General features: G+C 32.6%; 1 pseudogene across 1 annotated transcript; it reads left to right on the top strand.

Moving 5' to 3' along the window:
• Nucleotides 1–2,022: 2,022 nt before the first annotated feature.
• LOC146906913 (putative disease resistance RPP13-like protein 1) lies at nucleotides 2,023–6,444 on the top strand (annotated as a pseudogene). The gene is made up of 2 exons (XR_015019028.1): nucleotides 2,023–5,817; nucleotides 5,910–6,444. The product of XR_015019028.1 is annotated as a putative disease resistance RPP13-like protein 1 (transcript).
• Nucleotides 6,445–18,998: the final 12,554 nt, after the last annotated feature.

Here is an 18,998-nt window from a genome sequence, read left to right as displayed (position 1 = left end):
CCTGTTTCTCGCGCGCCCTGCAAAAAAACCAAAAATAGTCATGGTCCGGATTATGTAATCCGAACCAGATTATTAACATTTCCGGAAAACAAAATCCGGACAATTTCGAAATGAGATTTTATGTGTTTTCTTTGATGTCAAAGGTCTCTGTTGACTGTTATATAACCCCCGCATAAGCTGCAAAGCGATTGCAGGGGTTATATAAACGGTCAACAATGAAAATGACACCACAAACACTCCTACAAAACTATTTTTTTTTTTATTTTAAGAAAATCAAAGAAAAGAGGTGAAGTGAAGAATGAAGGGATTTATTGAACATGCAAGGATATTTATAACCTAAAACAAGTCTTAGGTCATAAGTACAGTCAAGCAAAACGTGTTCCATATTCAAACCGTCCAAAAATGCATTAATGACTTCACTAACCAGTCAAACCATGGTGAAACGCACCGTTCAAAAATAACTGAGGTAGTTCGGATTATATAATCCGGAAATGACAAAAACATTCTGGATTATATAATCCGAACAACACCATAATGCTGGAGGGTTTTTTTTAGAGGGTTTTCATGAAATGCATTATTTGGAGGTTTTTTTTTTAGAGAGTTTTCATGAAATGTGACATAGAAAATAAGTAATAAATGCATAAAAAAACAAGTAAGCAGCATAAAACAACGTAAACAACAAAATATTCGAGGATGATGTTCGAAGAGGTGTTTTTGAACTCGATCTAGCTGGCTTGCCAACTGACATATTTCTATCGGCATGCCAACTTGATCGAGGTCATAAAAACCTTTTCGGATTCAGATATGCAACAAGGTGTTTCAAGATGATTGTTTTGAGTTAGATCATGCTGCCTTGCCAACTGAGATATTTCTATCTCTAAGGCAGCAAGATCTAGCTCATAGCAAACTTCTTGGTATTTAAATAGAGAGCAACATTTTTGACAGCATGCTGAAGATCTACATAATGCTGTCAAATAGAGAGCTATCTATTTGCGACAACATTAAGTAGATCCTCAACACAATGACAAAAATTTCATGGTTTCTTTGGTGTGTTTGTTTGTATTTTTGACAGCATGCTGAGGATTTTCATCATGCCATTATATAGAGATCTATATATTTAAAACAACATGAGAAAGATCATCAGCTTAATGACAAAAATTTGTATGGTTTTCTTTGGTGTGTTTTTGTGTTTTGCTGGAATTGAAGCTGAAAATCAGAGAGCACTTATTTATAGAGGTCCTTGGAAGTTGTGGACCACATAAACTCTAGGTGCAATGCGGTCCATACAAAAGAATCCTATGCTGAAGGATTTCAAATTATGCAATCCGAACTATACTTACGCTCTATGTAAATTCGGATTACATAGTTCGGAATGCATATCTTTGATTTTTTTTTCTGTGTTATGTCATGCGGCTGTGAGGTGTTCGGTCATGGTTTGTGTAGGTTTTGGGCGTTTCCACATTTACACGGACCCTTTGTATTTATGTCTTTTTAGCTTGACAGTTGTGTCCTTCTTGCACAGGCTAGCTTCAATAAAATTTGATGATTGAAGAAAACAAAAACTGCAGTGGAATATAATTTGGTTATTTTGGTTGCAATTTGACAATATCAATCAGACAACTAATTACTAATATTTGCCATTAAAAAAAGTGTTATGAGATACTTATAGTTAAAAATTGTAGTTTGTTTTGGAAGAGATTCTTAAAATATTATAATCATTTTTGCAAAAACTCATTCAAATATTTGAAGAGCATATATGATACGACTTAAAAACTAAAACTAAAATGTGGATGAAAACTTTTGATGGATTAAAAGTCGAAGAATATTTTCAAGGGAATTAAAACATTAAGTTTGAATATTTATGGAGACTAAAAAAAAACATTTAATCGAATAAAAATAATCTTTTATTTTTATAAATTCTAAAGGTATGAATGCATTGACTTTTGTAATTTGATAAGTTTCCAATACTACCCTTTTGAAATGAAATAATAGCCATAGGAAGAAAAACTCAAAGAAGATTGAGTTTACTTCTTCCATACTGTTTTTCTTGTAAACCTGTTCATACTCTTCTCAAGCAAAGAACTTCATGGCAACTATTGTTGCGGAAGCATTCCTATCAGCTTTTGTAGAGGCGTTGCTAGAAAAGATGATTTCTCATGAGTTCATGAACTTCTTTAGATGCAAAAAACTTGATGTTTCACTCTTGGAGAAGCTAAAAACAACACTGTTGAGTCTTCAATCAATACTAAATGATGCTGAAGAGAAACCAGATCAGAAATCATGCTGTTAAACAATGGTTGGAAAACTTGAGAGATGTTGTCTTTCAAGCTGATGATTTGTTTGATAAAATCAACACAGAAGCATTAAGATGCAAAGTGAAAGCTGAATATCAAGGGAAAACAGTAAGTGCTAAGATGAAAAACATGTTTTCTTTTAGTTTCAAATAGTTTTATGGAGTGATAAATTCTGAAACGCAAACACTGTTTGAAAGATTGGATAACTTTGCACAAAAAGGACACTTACTAGGATTGAAAGAAAATGTTTCTGTTTCATGCAGTGTTTGGCATAGAACTCCTACAAGTTCTGTTGTAGATGAATCTACTATTTATGGAAGAGATGGTGACAGAAAAAAGCTTAAAGATTTTTTACTGTCAGAAAGTGGTAGTGATAATAGCAAAGAATAGGAGTAATTTCCATTGTAGGCATGGGAGGGATTGGTAAAACAACCCTTGCAAAATTGCTCTACAATGATTCAGAAGTAAAAGAGAAATTTGATTTGAAAGGGTGGGCATATATCTCAAAAGATTTTGATATTGTCCAAGTCACGAAAACCCTTGTCGAATCATTTACTTCAGAAACAATTGATACAAATAACCATAATACACCCCATGCTGAATTTGTCCCCTCAAAAAGAACTGATACAAATGATTTGAATACTCTACAAGTGCGATTGCAACGAATTATAAGGCACAAGAAATTTTTGCTTGTATTGGATGACATATGCGATCGACACTATATTGATTGGAACAATCTAAAGGACATCTTTAATGCCGGGAAAATAGGAAGTAAGCTGATCATAACAACACGAGATGAGAGAGTTGCGGTAGCAGTGCAAACATTTCTTCCGATTCACTATTTGACTCCTCTAGGTAGTGACGAGTGTTGGTCTTTACTTGCCAAACATGCATTTGGAGCATGTAATTTCCGGACAACGGTCCAACCTAGAATTGATTGGCAAAGAAATCTCTAAGAAATGTGATGGATTACCATTAGCTGCAGTAGCACTTGGGGGTCTTCTTCGCACTAAATCGTCTGAGGATGACTGGAATAATGTATTAAAAAGTAATGTTTGGAGTTTGGAAAATGTTGAGGTGCAACCAGCTCTGTTATTGAGCTATCATTATCTTCCAGCTCCCTTAAAGCGATGTTTTGCTTATTGTTCAATATTTCCAAAGAACTCCAAGTTGGAAAAAAAGATGGTAGTCGAGTTGTGGATTGCAGAAGGCTTAGTACATCAGTCCAGAAGTCATAAAAGCTGGGAAAAAGTTGGAGAGGAATACTTTGATGAACTAGTGTCAAGGTCACTAATACATCGGCAACTTGTTGATGATGGGAAAGCAAGCTTTGAAATGCACGACCTCATTAATGATTTAGCTACAATGGTTTCATATCCATATTGTATGATGTTGGACGAAGGGGAGCTACATGTAAGAGTACGCCATTTGTCATTCAATAGAGGGAAATATGACTCATACAATAAATTTGATAAATTGTATGGACTAAAAGGTTTACGTACCTTCCTGGCCTTACCGTTACAAGTATCATGAGGGTCACATTCTTATTGTTCCTTATCAGACAAGGTAGTGCACGACTTTTTGCCTAGAATGAAACAGTTACGTGTTTTGTCTATTCCAAGCTACTGGAACATCACTAAGTTGCCCGAATCTATTGGAAATTTGATATACCTGCGATACTTGAATCTCTCTTACACTGGGATAGAAAGGCTGCCTTATGCAACATGCAAGCTTTACAATCTGCAAACCTTCTTGTTGTTCAACTGTGGGAATCTCACTGAATTGCCTCCACCTTGACATCAGAGGCACTGTATTGAAGGAAATGCCTGTACAAATAGCAAAACTAACGAATCTTCAAATTTTGTCTAACTTCGTTGTCAGCAAACAACATGATGGATTGAAGATTGCAGAGCTAAGAAAATTTCCTGATCTACATGGGAATCTTTACATCTCAAATCTACAAAATGTTACTGAGCCCTGTGATGCTTTTCATGCAAATTTGAAGACAAAAGAAAAAATTGATCAGTTGGTACTGCAATGGGATCCACAAGGTACTACTCAGGATTCACAAATTCAAAGTTTTGTACTAGAACAACTGCGACCCTCGACAAATTTGAAGAATCTTGGTATTCATGGCTATGGCGGAACCAACTTTCCAAAATGGTTGGGTGATTCTTCCTTTAGAAACATGGTGTCTGTGAACATTAGTTGTTGTTATCATTGCTTGCTACTGCCACCCCTTGGAAAATTACATTGTCTGAAAGTACTCCGCATTAGTATGATGGGATCTATAAGGAGTGTAGGTGTTGAATTTTCGGGAAGTGATTGTCCTTCATTTCAACCATTTCCTTCCTTAGAGAGGCTAGAATTTAATGATATGCCAGAATGGGAGGAATGGAACTTGATTGGAGGTACAACTATACAGTTTCCTAGTCTAAAATGTATATCACTGAAAAGATGTCCAAAACTCGAAGGAAACATACCAAGCACACTTCCATCTTTAACTGAACTTCACCTAAGAGAATGTGATCTACTATTGAAGGAAAGGCACTCAGATGATAATAACAACATTATTTTAAGGCCATCAGATGTATTCAACCAAGTTGACATTAGACCGGATTCCCTGTCTGATGTCCTTCCCAAGAGACGGTCTACCAAAAACCTTACAATCTCTATCACTCCATTATTGTGAAAATCTGGAATTCCTCCCCCATAATTCCTTGCACAGTTACACATCACTTGAGCAATTGTCAATTGAATTCAGCTGTAACTCAATGACATCCTTTACATTAGGCTCTTTTCCTGTGCTCCAAAGTCTATATATTAAGGGTTGCGAAAATCTCAAATCAATTTTCGTTGCAAAAGATGCATCACAGAGTCTATCATTTATTCAAAGTATCGAAATACGGTGTTGTGATGAACTAGATTCATTTTCCCCGGGTGGATTGTCCACTCATAACCTCATTTGTTTCCTTGTGTATGGGTGTAACAAGCTTCATTCATTACCAGAACCAATCAACACCCTTGCTAGCCTTCAAGAATTGAGAGTGTTTAACCTGCCAAATCTGCAACATTTTGCCTCAGAGGGATTGCCTATCAATTTAAGGAAACTTTCTGTTGCGGGAATTATATGGAATACAAGGTGGAGTTTGGAAAGTATCAATAATCTTTCTGTGTTGGAAATTGGAGGTTGTGACATTGTGAATAAGTTGATGAGAATGGAAGGGTCATTGCTACCTTCTTCTCTCATGTCCTTACACATCTATCAACTTGATTATATAGAGTCCTTGGATGGGAAGTGGCTCGACCATCTCACCTCTCTCCAAAACCTTGAGATTTCAGATGCACCTAAGCTCAAGTCATTGCCAGAAAAAGAGTTGCCTTCCTCTCTTACCGTACTGAGTATATCTGATTGTCCATTGCTGCAAGAAACTTTGCGGATGAAGCACGGGAAAGAGTGGCATAAGATAGCTCACATTCCCTGCATACTTATCAACTACAAAATGATAACATGAGTATATAGGTGAGTCACAAAAATACTACTATCTTTTGAGTGTACTTTTTTTATCGCTAAAGTTATCAATTTCAACAATAACATGAGCGATAATTATTCAGGAAGGAGCTTCTAAGGTTATTGTGTGAAGGATATAGGTCACCAACCACTAAGGTATTTTGTTAGTTAATCTGTTATTGCTCAGTAATGTGTGTTTTATCCTGCAGAATTCCACCTAATCCATTGCTTCCTCTGCACTTGATGGTTATGTTGAGAGCAATGAAGCACGGACACACCTCGGATTAGACGTGTCTCAGACCAACACATATAATTACACCGATTTGTGATTTTCTCAAATTATTAGCGGTGTCGGCGTGTCAGTGTTTGTGCCGTGTCCGACCGTGTCTGTATAACAGGTTTCGTTTCCATAACTTGTTTGAGTCAAACCAATGGATTTGAATTTTTTTTTATGGGTCTTATTGATGAGCAAACCAACCCAAAAAAAATTGGTTTGTATCGGTTCATGCCGAGTAGGTTTACGGGTTGGGGATTAGATTATTATGTTGGATTATTAATCCAATATCAATCTCTGTGTTAATAATTATGTATTATCTAATAACACTGTTTTTAGTGGCAAATGTTAGTAATTAGTTGTCACATTAATATTTGCTTATTCTACCGGGTTTGAATTTGTGGCCTCCAACTTCTTTAACTCTTAGCTCAAACCAATTAAACCAACCAATCTCTATTGATAACGCTCAACTAACGTGCACTATGTATGAATTTCTAATAGAGCATGGTTAGTTAGGTTGTGTGGATGCATAGTTATAACTTGGAAAGAAAATTCTTTAAGCTTAAAGTCAACGTTTACATGGGATGGGTATTTTGGTGTAAGTGTAGAATGGTTGGGTAAAATAAGTTATTTGGTGGATGTATTCTCTCCTTGAAGCTTAGAATTGGAGCTTTTGATTTTAGAATTAATTTAACATTTAAATTTATTATTCAACTATATATGTGTTTTTTTTTTTTATCGATACTCCTACACATAGTTCCTACATTCATCAACTATTTCTAGCAAGCAATTTCTAACTAAAAATTTGTAACTTACCAGAAACCCACCTCAATGAGCAACTCCCACTTCATGTCAAACCCCAAAATCTCTAGTTTCTCTTCCAAGATTCTTTGTCTCTTACATGCTTCTAGTTTCGGTTCATTTGACCATGTGGACAAAAAGGTTAGAACTCAGAATTCCAAGATCTTCAAGCTTACATGTCAATTTAAAATAGGGACATGCTTCTAATTTTAATCAACAGAAGTACAATTTAAAATAGGGTTATTAAATGAAATTGATCATGTAATATATGTGAAGTCTGAAAAATTGACCCTGCAATTAAATCACATGTATTCTGAACATGTAATTTGATATTTTTATTATTTATAACCTTGTAATATACGCAAAGTCCAAAAAAGCAACCAAGAGATTGAATTTTTTCGTGATATTTCTTAGAGGCGAGTTAAGAACGTTAAAATATGGCTTTACACAGAAAAAATTATAAATTTTTGACAAATGACAAATTAATTATGAATTTTTAAAGTGTCAAAAACTCAAAAAACAAAACAACAGAAATCTCGACCTATAAATTCGTTATGAAATGCTGGGATGTTAAATTTTAATCTCTTATTAACAAGAAAAAAATTCATTCCTTTTTTCATCAAGTCACCTCATTTGGTACATAAACTTTACATCCAAATATGAAGACTTAAACACATGAGTTATCCTAAAAAAACACATTTTTATTATTATTGTCATCCCAAGAACAACTTTAAGATCTACGTCAAGTCATCAACATTCATATGTAGTCAGTCTAGGATTGGAACTAACAACCATGTTTGTGTTGTTGGTATGCTAACAAACATTTATTTAATTTATTGTAATTTAGTTGTGGAATGATAAAGAATAAAACTATAGGCTGGTGACAAAATAAAATCTTAGTTGATTTAGTCAAGAATTTCAGATTACCTATGTAAACGTCCAATGAATGGTCCTTTCCAGGTGAATGGTATGTGGCTCATATAATATTGCTTGCTATTGAATCTTTGGGGAAGAATTTAGTTAAAGAAAAAAACAAGAATCACCTTTAACAATGTATTTTGAGCTTATTTTAATGAAAAATATTTCTCACTTGAACTTACCATGATGATATCTCAAATAATATATTATGGGGGGTGGAAGCCATTACGTTGTCTTTGGAACACACAGAAAAAATGGAGTAGATAAAAAAATCAAATAGAGCAAAGAAGGAGAATGAATATGGTAATAAGCGTGTGTAAAGTATAATAAGATGTTTGAATTAGCAAATTTTATGTTGCTTTCACAAGGAGGTTACTCAAGCCTTCCATTGTATAGGCATTTTGAAATACTTGGAACCAAAGAGACACCAGACACATGAAATTAACTTCAATATAATCAGCAGATACATTACATCTGATATAGTTATTCTACATTCCTCCACTTTATTTGAATTCTGAAATCGTCGTAATATTCAGAAAAATTATGTCAGTGAACATATACACTTTCAGGCATGATCAGCTTTTCATGTGCAAAGTTTTAAACATCTTTTCATGAGATGGAGTCTGCTACATGGGTTAAACGATAACATAAAGTTCTATCGTGAGTCATGTTAGGACGGTTGTATCACATAAACGTCCCAAGGCCAAAAAATGGAAAGCCATGTTGGGTAATCATTAATCAATGTAAAACTTTGTCGAATGTTGTTGACTAGTGGCGTGCCTGCATCTTATGATTCAAAATTCATCACTTTCATCCAAAAAAATATTAGTATAAAAAAGGAATCCAATTCTTTTCTTCATGTTTTTATAGTTTAGGTACTACTAAGGATCAAGTCAAAGATTTGTTTTCCTTTTGTTATATTCACTATCATTGGCCTATAACAGTTTAGTTTAGAAGAAAATTTAACACAATCTTTGTCTCACTCAAATATGTGTAACTTCAGTATAAAGTGAAATTTGTTCATTTTCAATCATATTGGACTTGCATAGTCACATATCCAATGAAATTCGAATTAATCCACCATATATAAAATATTGTTTATCTATTGGCTTAGTTCATATTATAATAATTAACTTATTTCATTATTAGGTTTTGTTCATATGTGATTGCTTTTGTCATTACTGGATTGGACTATGACCAATTTGAATTGTATTGGTTTCTAGATCTTTTCATCAATAGATGAACTCATATTGTGATCACAAAGAGAGGTCCCTATTGTGGTTACTCATTGTAAACATAGAGGGTTTTGTCGCTACATAAATGGAATCAGAATAGTCAAGGCACCGACACTGACAACGTGTTGGTGTGTGACACAAACACCTATTGAACACTAAACATATGTCTGAAGTGTCGGTTTTACATAGATCACAAACCACTCACCCCTAAAGAAATAAACATATCACAATATTTAAATCTATGAAAAACAAATTTTATAAATCAAAAACATAATAGTGAAAAGGGCAATTGAACTTGGTGACAAACTAACCTCTGAGGCATGGCTTCAAGTTCAACATCACCAGAGGAGTCAGGGATAAGCATTTGTTTAACAGAATCTCTATGATACAATGAGAAAGAAGATATAACTTATTGCTTAAAACATGTACAACGTGATAAGAAAAAATAGTATACATAAACTGAACCATTACTAACAAATCTAAAACTGAACTGAAACAGTTCGGTTTGATTCAAAACAGTTCAGTTCGGTAATAGTTCGTAACTAAAATTCAATCTTGTTTGTTTTTTCTATATTTTTTCCAACGGTACCAATAATAAGAGTTCAGTTCGGTTCGAAACAATTCGGTTCAGTTTAGAATAGTTCGGTTCAGTTCGAATTGCAAACAGTTCGGTTCAGTTCAATTATTTTAAATTTAAATAACAGTTCAGTTCAGTTTGGAATAGTTCGGTTATGTTCCAAATGCAAACAGTTTGGTTCAGTTCAATTATTTTAAATTTAACAAACAGTTTGGTTCGGTTCAATTTTCATCCCGAACCGAACCATACCCACCCCTTACATACTAAACATAAAGCCAAGTCTCCCTAATTATTGTGTTAAGGAACCCTATCAACTTAAGTACTCGTTTCTTTTCACAGTAAAAATGTTTCAAATGCACGAATACTCAAAATGTTCCCTTGAAAGTAACAAAAGATTATTTAGACAGTTTAGTTTTCAGATTGTAAGGTGATAGAGCATTCACAAAATGATTATAAGCCAACTTTTTCAATATTGGAAAGAGAGATAAATAGGTCAGAATAATCTAAATCTGAGAACAAACAAGCAGCACCTATCTGAGAGATTTGGATATGAAAAAAATGTTTTTGCAACCTTGACTCCTTGAGATCTGCCAAAAGTACTAATCGACCCATATATGACATTGTTAGAGTGAGATCAAATTTCTTTCAATAGCCAACGAACCTTCCCAGAAACATCACTTCTTAAATTCCTATTCTCCAGCATAAAAGTTGTAAATAAAAACAAGAAGTCTAGCTAGCATGCATGCTTTGAAAACTAATATTAGATTCTATAAAATATTGTCATGCCATTGCTCCTAAGACTTTGTTTGAGAGTTTGGAGGGGAGGGGAAGGGAAGATTTTGGAGAGTTGGAAATATAAGGGAAAATGGTAAAATCTTTCATATTTTTTTAAAGAATGATAAATTAATGTTTATGATTAACTAGATATTTGACCCGTGCTCCGCACAGGTTTATTGTAAAAGGATTGAAATACGAATAAATAAGGATATAGCCAACAGGATAGGAATGAAATTGGTGCGATGCATTTTTTTAGTATTAAATAAGTGTACAAAAAAAAAGGCAAGAGAATAGGAATGAAATTGGTGCGATGCATTTTTTTATATAGAATTTGTTAGGTTTAATTACTGCTAACCTAATACAACAAATGAGCGGGAAAATATTAGGTTAAATTGCTGCAGACCTAACAAAATTAATAAATAATGATGTATTTTGAATTTTAAGTATGTTATAACTAGTTAGATTAAATTTGAAAAATTTATGTAAATCCTTTAAAATCCACAAAAACCCTCCTCCAATACAATTTTTTAGTTTCCCAAATGAGGAGGGTTTTGTATTATGAAGAAAAATGAAACCCCAAAGCCTTCGCCTCTCAATGTCATCTATATCTTCCACTTGCTCCTTCCTTTTTTTTCCAAACCACTCCCCTCCCTTCCAAACTGGCAAACAAAGTCTAAGTGAGAGGGCCAGCACAAAGAAATTCTAGTTCAAGGATGAGTTACCTCGTCGAAATGTCTTGATCAACATCATAAATTATTATAAGGATGAGCCTAAAACTAATATAAACCAGTAGTTTATAGCATATAGGTTCATTTATAACAGGTCAACTGACTGTACGCAACTAAAGATTCATTTCTAAGAACGCAATTAGTCTCTCCTTTCTCACCATCACTATTTTTCATGTAAATGATTTGTTGGTTCCTTCCTTAATAGAGAGTGGAAGAAGTGTTGCAGAATGAGCATGGTTGTTGAAGTTGTGGTGTTCCTTCCAACCCATATTTTTCGTCCCTATAAATATATCAAATTTTGATTTTAGTCTCTAAGAAATAAAATGAGATCTTTCCATCCTCACAAAAAATTTTGTTTTATTTTTGGTCCCTAATGGATATAATTTTGACATGTTTTTGACATTTTTTTAACTTAATATGAATATATAAAGGTTGAACATAATAAACAAACATAAAATGGATACAATTTAAGCATAAAATAGTTCTAATCTTGAACATAAAAGAGTTCTAATCGTATGGATTTTGAGATCCCACAATTTACAATTATATAGCACCATTGATGCTACAATTTGGAAGTTGATTAAGACTATTAAACGATAACGCATGATGGTGCAATAAAAGAAATAATATTTTGTATAAATGAGCAATTTTTTGTTTTGAAATACGATTAATTTGGGTTTGGTTTTTTTTGGTGGTGGTCGGGGTTCGAACCCCAGACCTTACATATTTTATGCATTCTCCATACCAACTGAGTTAAGCAAAGAACAGTCTCGATAAAAATCTAATTGGGTTTGGGTCATTCCTTTCATTTTTCTTCATAATACAAAACCCTCCATACCAAATGACCTAACACTACTAAAAAAACTGTGTTTTCGGACGGAATTTTCGGACGGATAAGTTTTCGTCCGATTTTTTCGGACAGATTTGGGACAGATTTTAACCAGCGAAGTTTCCGTCCGAAATTCGTCCCAAAATTGTCTGAATGCTTTGCACACTATTCTAACTGGGTACTTTCCCACAGATTTCGCACGGATTTTGTTAAATAAATAAATCTGTCCCAAAACCGTCTGAAAAGTTGAGACGGATTTCGGACGGCCCGTGTTGATAAATTATTTTCATATCCCTCCATTATGTTAAAAAGTTCCCACTCTCTTCAAACCCTAAAATGTCATTCCCAAATCATTTTCTATTCCTCACTCGGCTCTTCCTCTTCCAATGTTCTCTTCCAATTTCATCTCTTCATCTTCAGATTTTGACTTTTGATTCTCAATTTCAGGCCTTCCTCTCAGATCTGAAGTGATTTCAACTCTTTCTCTTCAGATTAGAGAGAGTTTCTCTTCAAATATCAACTCTTCCAAAATCAAATATGGCTCTTTCACTTCAATCTCCTTCCAAAATCTTCTCTTCAGATTCTCAGTTTTTTCATTCCAGGTATTGTTTTAATTATTAGGGTTTTCAGATTAGTGATACGGTGATTTGGGGGAATCTTGATGTTATAGGTGTTTTAATATGATATTGAACTATTGTTAATATTAAGAGTGATGCTGTTTTGTGTTGGTTCCCTTAATTTGGTAGTGTCGTGGGTGTTTGGCCTTCTTGTTGGTTGGTCTTGTGCTGTCGTTTGTGCATGTGTTTTTGTGCTAGGCTGTTTGTTTCGGTTCTGCCCTCTGCTTTCAGCAAGGCTCTGTAGTTTGCTTTTTCTCCTCCTCTGCTCTTCTTGAGTGGCTGGAGCTGTGTTAATAAAATTTGGCAGTTAAAAAAAAAGATAAAAGGGCTGATTTGTTATATTAATGAATGTGTGTCTATCTCATTTTATATAATTCTAGTATTTTGTAGACAGAAGCTTAAGCTTTAATTAATACTGGAGCTTTAAGTTTAAGATATAATTTTAGTATTTTTTAGATAGAAGCTTAGTATTTTGTAGACAAAAGCTTAAGCTTTAATTCAAATAGGTTATGAAATTTGCGGTTTGAGAAATTGCTGTGTTATTTTCATTTATTTCTTAGTTAAAGTTGTTGGTTCGGTCATTATCAATTATGCTTTATATAGCTTACAATCATGTATCATTAGTATCTTTGCTTCAAATCTTGTACTATAAGTTATGAACTGAACATACCAAATTCTGTCATGGATGTGGTTCTTAATAAAGGTTAGGAGAGCTTTGAGAGCATTTTTCCCCTTATTATTGTAAGTTAATCTTGTGCAACACTTGTCATTTGTAAATGGCAAAGACTTGAAGACTGAAATAAGGTGGTTGGCTTTTTTAGACATGTAACAAGGTGGAAGCACTTCTCAGATAAATATTGGCTTCTAGGGATATATACCCCACCCCCTGACCTTTTTTCTATACATTTCAAACATAATCGTAGGTGACATTCCTCCTATTCAATTCCCAAACTGCAGCAGTGGAGGATGTTGCATTGAGGTGTTGATATTTTCGATAGTGTTGTTACGTGTTATTTAAAATACCTTTATAGCTATGAACTCGTCTCAATTTTGTTTTTCTATATCATTGGTTGGATTCTGCATTTTGGTGCAGTGTTTGCTTCACAATTAACTGTTGCTATGAAACCATTGGCCTCAAACAAGCGTAAGTCAATATCAGATAGAGGTGAAATGTTTAGTGGTGGACGCTTCAAAAGATTAATTGTTGTATTCCTTTGGATTTTTATTTGACCAGAACATGTGCTTCACAAGTCAGTTCATGAATAGAAATTCGTTTGATATTAGCATTATTGTTGCATGATAGTGTCTATAATTTTGTAGTTTTTTCTTATCCTGTTATGCTTAGCTATTTGCATTGTTTTGACTTTTTTTTATCATCAATGCTTGCAGTGTGAGTGTGTTTGGAGCCTCAACCTTGTGAAAAAGATGATACCATATGAGGAGGAGCGGCACAAATGAATTGCAGATATTAATAGAAAGATTAAGGATCTCAATCTGCATAAACTCTCCCAATCCCTTGTCCAATCCTCTTCTGCCACTAAAAAACCTTCATCGGTATGATTGAATAATTCTGAAACTTTAAAACCTTCATTGGTATGATTGTTGATAATTTTTTCAGTTAAATAAAAACTATAGAACTTTTGCTCATAAAGTGACCATTTATGTTTCATGTTTCTCCATTTTTGCTTATTGCCATATTAGAAAGGATAAGACATGGGTTGATAATAGAGCTGAGCAAGCCTATGTAAGTAGTTATTTAACATTACAGATTTAATTTATCTATAATTTATCTATAATTTTAATTTACCTATAATTTAAGTTATGATAATAGAGCTAAGAAAGGATAAGTTTTAATTTATCTATGATTTTTTGCAGCTTTATAATTGGTTGTTATTTAAATGACTAACAAAATTCAAAATTGTAGGAAAATTTTTAAGAAGAGAAAAGCAGAGCTTTTGGAAATATCATGTCTCAAAATCAAGAGGAAGAAGGATTGTTTTCTGAAAGCCATCATAATATGCTAGATGACTTGACTATTTGGAAGGAAGTAGCTCCCAAAGGTAAAAAGGGAAAATTATATGGTTTAGGTTCTATAGGAACAAAGGCTTCAAAGTATACTATTGACTGCAGCTGTCTGTATTTGGCTTTGTCATGGGAGTTCCTTTTGGTTGGAGTTATGTTTCCAAACCTGTTTAACTTATTTTTTTGGCTATTTACTTTTTGAGGGCAGTTGTTGTCTCCCCTATACCTGCTAGTGCAATTGATTGTGTTACTTTTATTGTTGAGCACTGATTAATGAACAATTTAGCCATGTTATTGTGTTAGAACATTGAGCACTTATATGAATCTAGTTTATATAATTTTATTTCAGGCAATGAGCATTTGTTTACTCTTGAGTTACTATTTATTTTTATTTGATTTAGTATGTATTATTGAATATAAATTGTGGTAATTCTGTAAAATAAAAAAAATTATAACCACGTCCGAAAAGCATGGAAATTTTTTAAAGCAAATTAAATTCGTCCGAAATTCGTTGGAAAATTTAAATTAAATCCGTCCGGAATTCGTAGGAAATTAAATTAAATTCCGTCCCAAATCCGTTTGAAGTTTAGTCCAACGTGTTTGTGTGAAAACCGTCCGAAATCCGTCTGAAATATATTTCGGACGGAATTTGGGACGAAAATATGATTTGCGACGTGGTTGTTTCGGACAGCGCCCTATCCGTCCGAATTCCGTCCGAAAACGGATTTTCGTCCAAAATCCGTGGGAAATTTCCGTAAATTCCGTCCCAAAACCGTCTGAAATTCCGTTTGAAAATGACTTTTTTTTAGTAGTGTAAATTTAAGTTTCTACTGGGTTTGCTTGAATTTATAAATGAAGTGAAACATTTTAGAAACCCAAATTCTCGCGAATGCATGTTTTGTAAATTATAGAAAAGATAAAAACAAAATTAATATAGCATTTAATTTAAACTAAAAATTATTTTTGAATATTAGTTATATCACACACATTTAATTTTTTTCTCATTCTCATGAGTTGAATATGATTCTTAGAGTAATACATTTCAATCACAGACAGCACCACCAACTGCATAAACAAACTACGAATATATCTTTCAAAGTGTAAACATCTATATAATTCTTCATGTATTAAATATGACTCTTTGAGTCATGCATACATTATGAGAATGAATATTATATATATTAAAAACATAAATTGATTGTAATTTTTAACCGTTATTATATTTATGTATTGTATATCTATATTCTATCAAATAATTGATTTTTATATATAATCATATAAAATTTGTAACATTCTATTATTAATTTGTAACATTCTATTATTTTATGAAAAATTATAAATTGAATACTTACCACTTTAAAATTAGAGAAAAAACACCAGCAATGTTAAATATTCATTTGTTAATTCATTTTTATTCATATATTCTTTTGTAATTTTCTTTCTTCTTTATGAATTCGTATGTATTTTTCGCGAAGGAAACAGTTGCGCAGATAAGTTGGCTAATATGGGTCACGCAATCACTGGTGCCATTTGGTTAGACACTCTCCCCGTCGGTGTGGTCCTTGATTTTTTTAGAGATAGATGTGGACTTCCGAATTACAGATTTCCTTTATTGTTTGTTCGGGGTCTACTGTCTTTGTTTATTTTTTCTGTTTTGTTTTGCTGTTTCCTTTTGAGGGTTTTGGTCTGGTCCCCCCTCTTTTTGTAATTATTTTTCCCCCTTTTTTTAATAATTTTTTTTGAATGTGGTGGCATAGGATGGAGGTGTCTCGGAGTGCCAACCTAGTTGGGATGTCGATGATACCGCTTGATGTTTGTCCACATTCCTTGCTTATCAAAAAAAAAAATGAATTCGTATGTAAAATAAAAGACAAATTTGTAAATAAACAGGTACCTCATATTGTTACTCTCTAAATATTAGCATATATTATTATAAACAAAATTTGTGTTCCCATAAATATTTATAAATTTTCATCTACATTCCTTATCTTTAATAAAATATTTATTATTTTTAGATTTTTTTTCCCTTTTCTTCTTAATAAGTCCTATTAATTTTTCTTTGATTATGAACCCACTTGCGTTGGTTGGAGGTAATGGCTTCGGACCTTGAAGTGTGCTCCTCCTCAAGGTCTCAAGTTCAATTCTTCCCGGTTCCAATTTGAGGAGTTTGTGTCTTGAGGAGTTAGTATTAATTTTAAAATGACCAATTGCGCCACTTTAATTAATAATGGTTTATCCTTCTCTATTTTTTAAATATTATATTAATTAAATCTATACTTCTATACTATATATAAAGAAAATAACCCCTTTCAGCTCTTTTGGGTTGGCTTTTTCTCTTTCCAAAAATGCCCTTAATTTTTTAATACAAATAACACATGTAACAAATAGATAAAAATAAATTTAAATATTAAAAAAATGTAACAAACACGATATGAATATATATATATATATATATATATTTATATTTATATATATATATATATGGTTTTCTTCCCTTCACCGTTTAAAAAGTGTAACAAACTAGATGAGTATATTTATACTTACTTTTTCATTATCTCAATTATATCTTTAAACAACTTTTTCTATAATAAAAACCGTTATTGGTGTCATTAAAAAAATTATATTATATTTTTTTGTTATATTGTTGGCGTCATTGAAATATATAATTATGGTTAGTTTGGTTTGTTATAACTTGAAAGCAACAAACATTTATAGTTTTAGTTTTAATCAAAATTAAAATGTAATAAAAAAACTGTTCATAATTTTCTAACGTTAGCGCAATAAAAAGAGCGGAAAGACGGGCATGTGTCATATTTTTTTTATTCTCTTCAACAACTATGTTCCTCTTACTATCCATTCATTTTGCAAATGCTCAGCCTTAGAGCCCATAGTGTATTGTTCAAAGAAATTATGGCGTATTTTCCAATCTCTTCATGGAGAGGTCACTCCATTACGGATAACTTGGTGGAGAACATATAATCTCCTTGTTTCCATGCAGCATCCATCCAAGAAACCATATCAATAAGATACATAACACAATAAGATGTCATGTAATTGCTGGTGAATTTTCAATGTGAACTTCAACTAGTCTATAAAGTTTGAAATAAATTTCATAAACAGCTCAACTCATTAGTCGTATATCCATTTGAATATGCTCCCTTCATACTTACAACAAATCTCACCCACTTAGGTTGTTTGTCCAACTTGGCTAGGATGGACTTAAAATAGAAATATGAAGATCGTTTATATTCTTCCAAAACATTTCTTCCAACTTCTTCATTTGAGATGTCTCTCTTGTCTTTCTTATCTTATATTGAGATGATCTTCAATAAATCTATGTCAACCACATAGCCACCAAGACAAGAATAAATGACATACTAGGAATCTACGTAATAGGTTTTACGATATGATAATTCATTTTGACATTGTTGATGTAATGCATTGATGCACTATATAACAAACTCATTAAATAAGTAATTGTAAAATTTAAAGTTATCTGCCTCCATTATTGTGAGAATATTCTCATATCTATTGAAAAAGAAGAACTTTTGTAACTTTTAATAGCACAGTTGCTTTTTGAGCAGCAAATAATTCAACAAGTCTTTTTATAATTATATGACTAGTATATTTATTCATAACAAATGACATGACAAGGAGTCTCTGTAGAATGTATGTTTTATGGTATGATGACTCATTTTGACACTGCGGATGCAATGCATTGATGCACTATATAACAAATTCATTCAAGACACTGTCTACAAATCACATTACCAATGCATTGAGTCAAGTGTTCATTTCCTCCTAATTTCCTCATCATTAACCAAATATTTCTAGCTAATGTTCATTATGTTTTCTATTAAAACCTTATTTCCAAATATTATCTAGCAGATCAAATGTTGATTTCCTCTTAATTTCTTAATCATTCATTAATCTCATCTTCCTATCAAGAGAATAAATGATTAATTTCAACAATTTAACCAACAGAATCAACATATAAAGTTTAGATTACTTCATCAAGTAAAACATAATCATAATGTAATCCATTTAGAAATTGCAAAACCTAATATATATATATATATATATATATATATATATATATATATATATATATATATATATATATATAATCAATTCAAAAGTTGCATATCCTAATTTCCTTTTGTAAAACCTAATCTCAATACCTAATTTCCCTAAAATAAATCTTATAGAAATAAAATAAAACTTAAAAATAACTGAAGTAACAATTATTTAAATTTAACCAATTTATTAGTATTAGGTAGCACCGCACAAGAGGAATTCTGCTCTTTACCTCACACTTTTTACTCGCCCCCAACTGAAAATTCCAAAATACCCCTGCGCGAGTTAACTCACGCTAGTGTTAAATTTGTGTGGGTTAACTCACGCTGCGTGACTTA

The sequence above is a fragment of the Medicago sativa genome, chromosome 7, assembly GCF_051527215.1.
Source record: "Medicago sativa cultivar Bolivia chromosome 7, Bolivia_mono, whole genome shotgun sequence".
NCBI classification, from domain to species: Eukaryota; Viridiplantae; Streptophyta; class Magnoliopsida; order Fabales; family Fabaceae; genus Medicago; species Medicago sativa.
Note: the sequence above shows the minus strand (reverse complement) of the source record. Positions and strands in the feature narration are given on the sequence as shown.